Raw genomic sequence first — 8,508 nt, 5'->3', positions numbered from 1 at the left:
TTTGATAAGTATGCAATCATCTGTTACGTACGTGATTAATTGTGCCATGACGATACATAAAATGGGAATATAACAATATGCCTATGTGCGAATGTACGCATGTGTATCTGTGTTTATTTTGGTATTGGGCATCCTGGTATTTGGCAAGGCTTAATAAGAATTTGTGTAGAACATGGATAAAGTAAGGGCATACGAGTTGGCAGACTCTTCCACAGCCCGACTTGATAGACTGCAAAGAATAGTACAAGAAATGGCAGAGATTTTAAGACAACAACGTCAGTTGCCACTATGGCAAGAACCCTTGCCACCACTAGTGTAAGAAACACCGAGGAGTTTGCTATCGAATTTCTAGGGCTTGTTATAGGTGTGGTAAATTGGACAGTATGGTAAGGAACTGTCCCCGAACTAAACAAAATGTGAACAAATCCTCTGCCTCAGCTAGATTCGTACCAATGGTAGGAATTACTAATCAGGATAGAGTAATTACACTCATCCCAGAAAAGCACTCAGAATACTGCGACCGTTATCCCAGGTATCTATACTGTTTATAAACGAATGCTTATGTGTTGATTGATTTTGAGTTAGTACATGTGTACATCTTTGCTTGGGATATTATTTGATTCGGATCGGCATCTTCTTTCGTATCTGCTGCATGTGTATCCAGACTGGTTAGACCCACAAGATCGAGACCGTATTCATTGAATATATATGCTCCATTTGGGAAATTTGTGAAATATGTATTGGGATATCGATTAACTCTGCACATGCACATGTACATCTGAACCTGTGCTCAGGGTGATTTGTTATATTACTGTCTTCAATGACTAAACCACTAGAATTATGACTCTGTGATTGTGTGACTGGGTTGAGCACTCCAAATAACGAACTCTATAAATTGCGAGATCATCTACCTGGATTGGTAGAAAATTGACTGAACTATGTGACTATGCTAAGCTTGACTCGTAAACCTATGTTTTTGTGACTAACTTGGAACCTCTGCGTGACAAATCCTATATTGTGTAATCGAAGAATTTTGTTTAATGTGTTACTGTGTACCATGTGCTTGCATATAAGACCTATTTGAGAATTTCTATACTGATTATGATATATACCTCCTTATATGAACACCTGCATATGCGACTATACCTGAACTTATGTGAACAATGCCATATTGTACATGATTTGAAATACTTTGACATGAACAGTTGTGATAAATGACTCTGATATGACTTTGAGAACTGATGAACTTAGAACAGTTGTGAAACTATCAACTATGTACCTAAGCAACGAAGAGTGCCTTACAGAACCAAAAATACCCCATTGAGAAAACTTTTATCTGATTCAATCTGATAGAACTTTTGTTTGATTGGGCCTGTTAGAACCCTCATTTGATATAATTTGATGGGACCTTTGCTTGATTTGATTTGGCAAGACCTTTGACGGGATTAATTTGATGAGACCCTCTATCTGATTTGACCTTGTTAAGGGGAAGTACGCATTACGTATGAATAAATAACCAGCCTATTCTTGGCAGGAAAATTGATAGACCCAAAACTTGAATCCATTTGGAGTACTTGACTTACTTGAAAGACCTTTGGTGGGCTATCAATAGATTGATCTAACCATGAACACCGTTGAGAACCAACCTTCAACTATTGAGGACATATGTGTTAGAAATGAACTGAATTGTGCAAATCCAGTGATCGGGTGTCTTAAGGAACAATGTTTGTGTATTGTCATACCCTTGCTTATTTGACGCTATGGAAGCCAATGACAACAGATTGATTTGATTGTAAACATTAATGAATATTTATCCTCGACTAATCAGAATATGTTTCATATGTCCGCTTTAGTGCTATCAGATTTTGGGAAATCAGGTTATGTGAGTGGTATTGTGTTTGTTTTGATGACATTCTTGAGACGTCCTTTCGTGCTAGGGGACATTAAGCCTATGTAGCACCTTTGTTGAGATATCTCTTTTGCCACCGACGGTTTTGTACGGGTGGGTTTGTCTAATCGATCTCGGGCCGGCCACCGACGGTCGTGAACGGGTGTGCTTTGATTCCGAGATGATTATTCATTTGTTTTGTCCGGAATGTCATCCTTTGGTATTATGAAGATGTTATTGACATCCAAGAAGCTTTGAAAAACCTTGATTATCCGTAAGTATGTGAATTGGGTACGTCTTATAATAACTGCTCAGTGCCGTTATATTCTATAATTGGGACTCTGAAGATGTGCAAATTGTGCTTAACGTGTGATTGACTCCTTTGATATTGTCTTTGACATCACGGGGGTTTATATATGAATTGCGTTATGCTTTTGACGACTATTTGATAATGTGGAAAGACTCGATGGAATAGTGGATTGAATATTGAACTGAATTGTAAACCGTAAACCGTTGAATGAATTGAGAACACGTGTATTGTGTTAGAAATTGACTGCTTCGATGTTATTGTACTTTACAGTCAGTATTATGGGGATAGGCGGACTGTGTGCATTGTATGGGTAATTGCTTCGATGCTACCTTTGTTGATTTGGGAATCAGTATCTGAATCCACTTTATATTCCTGAAGACTCTTGATTGGCCTTGGAAAACTGTGATGAGTCGCTGAACTAAATATCGAATTAGATTGTGAATTGTGGGATTATTGGAGAATAAATTGAACTTCCGTGACGAGGAAATCGTTGAATTTGTGTCCAAATGTTTTCGGTGTCAACAAGTCAAAGTTGAACATCAGATATAGATGGGACTACTTCGACTTCTCTCCATTTCGGAATGGAAGCAGAAATATGTGACTATGAATTTCATTGTGGGGCTGCCTTGGGCACCTAGGGGTAAGTCCCGTTTGGGTTATTGTATATAGGATTACTAAGTTTGCTTGTTTCCTCTCTGTGAAATTTTCGTATGATGCTTATAGACTAGCAACTGTTTACATCGACAAGATTGCTCGTTTGCATGGGATCCTAGTATCTATTGTTGTAGACAGGGATCCTAAAATGTGTTTGAATTCTGACAAGCCTTCAAGAGGTGATGAGAACTGGATTGGGAGTCAGCGCTACCTTCCATCCGCTAATTGATGTATAACCAGAAAGAACTTTTAGATTTTGGGAGGAATGCTCTAAATGCATGCCTTAAATTTTTCAGGGAAGTTGGAAAAATCTATCCATCGTTGGCAGACTTTGCTAACAACAACGGCTCACACTCTAGTTTCGGTATGGCACCATACAAGCCTTGTATGGCGGGAAAGGTAAGTCTCTGACTGATTGAGAACAGAGTGTTGCTTGATTTTGAAACAAAGCAGATAACTATCAAAAGGATTGGAGCCGTTGAATAAGGAAGTCTCCCGAGTTTCTTTCAACTAGAGATAAAATAAGTTTGGAGGACCAAACTTCCTAAAGGGGGGAAGACTGTGATAACCTCGTTCCGTATTTAGCTAATTGGTCCTTATTATGAATGTGATTATGTGTTTGATATGGTTTTGTGTGCCATTATGTGGAAATATGTGGTTTTGAATTTCTATCTGTTCACCGTAGGAATATCTGTTTGATTACCTACTTTGAAATTTAAGTTGAAGGCCTTATCGGCCGTAAAAATCGAAATTGACTGCGCTATTGTGATTGGCATAATTTTTAGAGCCTACGGTGAAATTGAATTGAAAATTTTTTTGGACCAAAATAATTAGATTCAGAACGATTAATTAAGTGCCCAATTATTTAATATTAATAATTTTGACTAGTGGGACTTGTAAAGAGAGGCACTATACACTCAATTTATACACTTGAGCTCAAAAATCAGATTTTGTGCCTTAGAAAGAGAGAGGGCTGGCTATAGAGAGAGAAAGGGAGAGAAATTGTGCAATTTTGGCTCAAAGCTTGGAAACCTTGAAGATTTCTCAAGAACATGCTATAGATTGTGAAATTAAAGCTCCCAGGTGAGTATTTCATGGATTCTAGTTTGTAATTTTGTGTATTCAAGCTAGTTGGGTAATCAAGAGTAAATTTGACATGAAATTGGGTTGGTTTTGTTGTATTTGAAGTCATGGAATACATGCATGTGCATAATAGCCATGAATTTGTATAGTTGAGCATGAAAAATATGATCCATGTAGAATTGTGGCTAGAATCCATGCTTGTGACCACCATTTGTACAACTTGAGTTGAAATGGAAGTTATATCTCACATGCATGTACCATTCACAAGAAGTATGAGCTTGAATGCATGAAATGGTTATGTTGAAAGTAAATTTGGTGTAGATTGGGACATGCATGTGATTAATTTGTGAAATTGAGCTCCATTGTGTTGTAATTTGGTGTTGGTACCATGTTGGTATATGTATATGTGAAGTTTGAGCCAAAATCATGCATTTGGAACCTTTGAACATCGAGTTGAAGCTCAAGAATGTGTTCTGGAAAACTCAGAATTTTTGATGTCCGCTCGAGCGGGGGAAGTGCCGCTCGAGCAGGGAATTCGTGCTCCTAGTATTTTTGCAGACATGGATGTCTACTCGAGCGGGGAAGTTCACGCTCGAGCAGGGAGCTATGTAGGCAGACCTTTAGCTCGAGCGCCAGGCTTCACGCTCGAGCGTAATTTTGATGCATCCAGTACTTTTGCAGACGTCATGGGTCCGGTCGAGCGGAGAAGTCCACGCTTGAGTAGGGACTCTGTTTTCTGAAATTTTGAAAAGACATTCTTTGTTTCGTTTTCCGTTCTCTTTCACTTCTAAGTACTCTTAAGCATGCATTGAGCATTGTAATTGAGTTAGAAGGATAAGAATAAAGCCTAGAGAGGAATATGTGAATTAAAGAACGGATTGAATCGGTTGTGACCCATATGTGTTATATGATGTGTAGGGTCAAGCTCCAGATCAAATCAACCAGCCGATCACTGTGAGTAATATCATAACAAAGATATCTGAACTGTGTTGTTGTCCAATTGCTTACTTCTATGTAAGTTTTATAAGTTCGTTGATTCGATGGATATGTTGTTGTCCAATTGTTTACTTCTATGTAAGTTTTATAAGTTCGTTGATTCGATTGGTGGACAATGTTTGCTATACCAAATGAATGGGCCAGAGGCCATTTTGACATGAATGAATGGGCCGGAGGCCGTTTTGACATGAATGAATGGGCTGGAGGCCGTTTTGACATGAATGATTAAATGGGCCAGAGGCCGTTTTGACAAGAATGAATGAATGGGCCAGAGGCCGTTTTGACAAGAATGATTAAATGGGCCAGAGGCCGCTTTGACAAGAATGAATGGATGGGCTAGAGGCTGTTTTGAAAAGAATGAATGGATGGGCCATAGGCCATTTTGGCATGAGTGAATGGGCTAGAGGCTGTTTGGACATGAATGAATGGGCCAAAGGCCGTTTCAACATGAATAAACGAATGGGCCAAAGGCTAGTTTGACGCGAATGATAGTTTGACACGAATAACAGTTTGACACGAATGATAGTTTGACACAAATAACAGTTCGACACGAATGACAGTTTGACGCGAATGATAATTTGATACGAATAACAGTTTGACCTGAAAGAATGAATGGGCCAAAGGCCAGTTTGTCATCTGAATGGGCCAAAGGCCAGTTTGACCTGAATGACACTAATGAATTGGGCCCAAGGCTGTATGATGTGTTTGGAACCGCAATTACTTAACTTACAGATGTCTATGTATGTGTGTATTAGCTAGAAATATAAACTGGGCCCAAGGCCGTTTGAGGTATATTGTTCCAATGCATATTCTTTATTTGATATTATTCACTAGGCTTTCGCTCACGCTCATTCATGTGTTTATAGGTGAGCCTAGAGAGGTCCAGACCCAGCCTCAGTGAAGTCGGTATGGAACAACCAAAGTTTTGAAGAGTCAGCCCTTGCATCTCACGCACGAGACACGTCTTCGCCCTTTTTCCATTATGTGTATTTCGTCATGTTGGCGAGGACTTTGGTTTACGTCTGTGTATGATTTTGTTTGGCTGACTTAGTTTTGAATGATCCTGTCTGTACAGAACCTTAAGTTACTATACTTTCTGTGGTGAGTTATTAACATATGTAAATGTGGAATGTTATGATGTGCATATAAGCACGGCTCTATGGACAAAGTTTTAAATTTGCTTTCGTTTGGCCCCTTTACTCTGATGAGTTTTGTCTTATTTGGTTTGAGGCCATAGGTATTCTCGTGATTACTAGCCGGTTATGGCCTTAACCCATAGGGGCGGGTTCGGGTTGTGATAGTTACATAGACCGTTTGTTTGTACCAGAATCTTGTAGAGAGGAATTACTTCGGGAGTTCTATCACTCACGCCTTGTGGTACACTCGGGAGGCACTAAAATGTATCATGATTTTAGTCGTCAGTTTTGGTGGAGGGGTATGAAACGAGATGTCACTTTATTTGTATCGAAGTGCCTTACTTGTGAACAAGTAAAGGTCGAACACCAAAGACCAACGGGTTTGTTACAACCCTTACTGATAGCCAAGTGGAAATGGGAGCGTGTTACCATGGATTTTGTAGTTGGGCTTCCTAGAACACAACGAGGCAATGATGCCGTTTGGGTGATTGTTGATAGGTTGACTAAGTCTATACATTTCATTCTGATGTGCACCAGTGACTTAGTTGAATGCTTGGCAGAGTTGTACATTAGAGAGATTGTTCAACTTCATGGAGTCCCTGTGACTATTGTGTCGGATAGGGATCCTCGTTTTACTGCTCGATTATGGCAAAGCCTTCAAGAGGCGTTGGGAACTAAGTTGACTCTTAACACGACTTATCATCCTCAAACAGATGGATAGTCGGAACGTACCATTCAGATCTTGAAGGACATGCTTAGAGCTTGTGTCCTTGATTTTAAGGGGACTTGGGAAAGGCACTTACCATTGATTGAGTTTGCTTACAACAATAGTTACCAAGCTAGTATTGGGATGGCACCATTTGAGGCCTTGTATGGCTGACCATGTAGATCACTGGTTTGTTGGGCCAAAGTGGGTGATGCATCGTTACTGGGTCCATAAATTGTTAGAGAGACAACCGAGAAAGTTGTTCTCATTTGAAAGAGGTTAGCTACGGCCCAAAGCCGACAAAAGAGTTATGCCGATAAGAGGAGACGACCTTTATCTTTTGAGGTTGGTGACCATGTGTTTATAAAAATCTCTCAAAGACGGGGTTTGATGAGATTTGGTAAGAGTGGTAAATTATCTTCAAGGTTCATTGGGCCTTTTGAGATCTTAGAGCGAATTGGGGAAATAGCATACCGATTAGCTTTACCGCCACAACTTTTGGGAGTTCATAACGTATTTCATGTATCTATGCTTAGGAAGTATGAACCCGACCCTTCTCATGTTCTTGATTGGGTTGACTTGGAGGTAGATGAGGATGCCTCTTACAAAGAACGACCGGTTCAAATATTAGATACCCGGGAGCAAGTGCTACGGGGCAAAACTATGCCGTTGGTAAAGGTGTTGTGGAGACACCATGGGGTTGAAGAAGCGACGTGGGAATGGGAGGCGGAAGTCCGCTCCAAATATCCGGATTTGTTTGAAAATGCTTAAGTTGCTTTTCTTTGTAATATTCCCTAGTGTTGAGGGAAACGTATTTAAAGTTGTTAACCACATGTTGATATGTGCGTTGTTGTTTTAAGCATAAGGTTGTTGAGAGTTGCCATTACTTTTTAGGAAATTTCTGGTGTGTTTGGTTTGTGTTTGTAGAGTAGTTTTTGAGATAAAAAGTATGAAAACTTGTTTGCTTTGCCTTTTTCAGAAATGGTTTTGGAAAATTGTTTTGGGGAGAGAGTTTTAAAAAAAATGAGTGATTTGATGTGTATGAGAAAGAGAGAGAGTGATTTTTGAAAGTAGGTAACCAAACAAAATTTTGAGATTTGTTTTGGAAAATTTTGTTTAGTTTGATTACTCTTGAAAATTTATTTGTAGAGAATTTTTTCCAAAATTTTTTCTGAAAAACAAACCAAACAAGCCTTTCATGTTTATGCATATTTGGGAGGTTGTTGTTAATGAGATAACCACGGTGGAAATGGTGAAATTTGGTTGAGAGTTAGTATTGTGATTTGAAAATGAAATAGCGTGGCTTTGATCGCTAGAAACCCCTTTGTTTGGGTAGGTTGATTTGAAATTTCGGGGACGAAATTCTTTAAGGGGGGAGGGTTGTAGCGATCCTAGTTTCGATCCTTCTTTCATGTTTTGCCACTTCGACTCGGCCGGTCGGGGATCGAGCTGCCCGGTCAGCTCACGGGGGTCGAGAGGGCAGCGCCCCTTGGCCGGTTTAAGGGCAGCGCCCGGGCGGGGTCGAGGGGCAGCACCCCCGAAGCAAAAATGCAAAATGCATTCAAAGTTGCTTGTCTACTCGAGCGGCCGTTTATGCGCTCGAGCAGAGAATGTTTGGTTTCAGAACTTTGACCTATCTGCAAAAGTACTGAGTTAGTGTATTTGACGCTCGAGCGGGGCTTTCCACACTCGAGCGGACCATGTTATATCAGTTCGTGAATCTGAAATTTCAGAT

Source organism: Camellia sinensis, chromosome 1, assembly GCF_055761805.1.
Source record: "Camellia sinensis isolate YWXY chromosome 1, ASM5576180v1, whole genome shotgun sequence".
Taxonomy (NCBI): Eukaryota; Viridiplantae; Streptophyta; class Magnoliopsida; order Ericales; family Theaceae; genus Camellia; species Camellia sinensis.
This window is presented reverse-complemented; position numbering follows the sequence as displayed.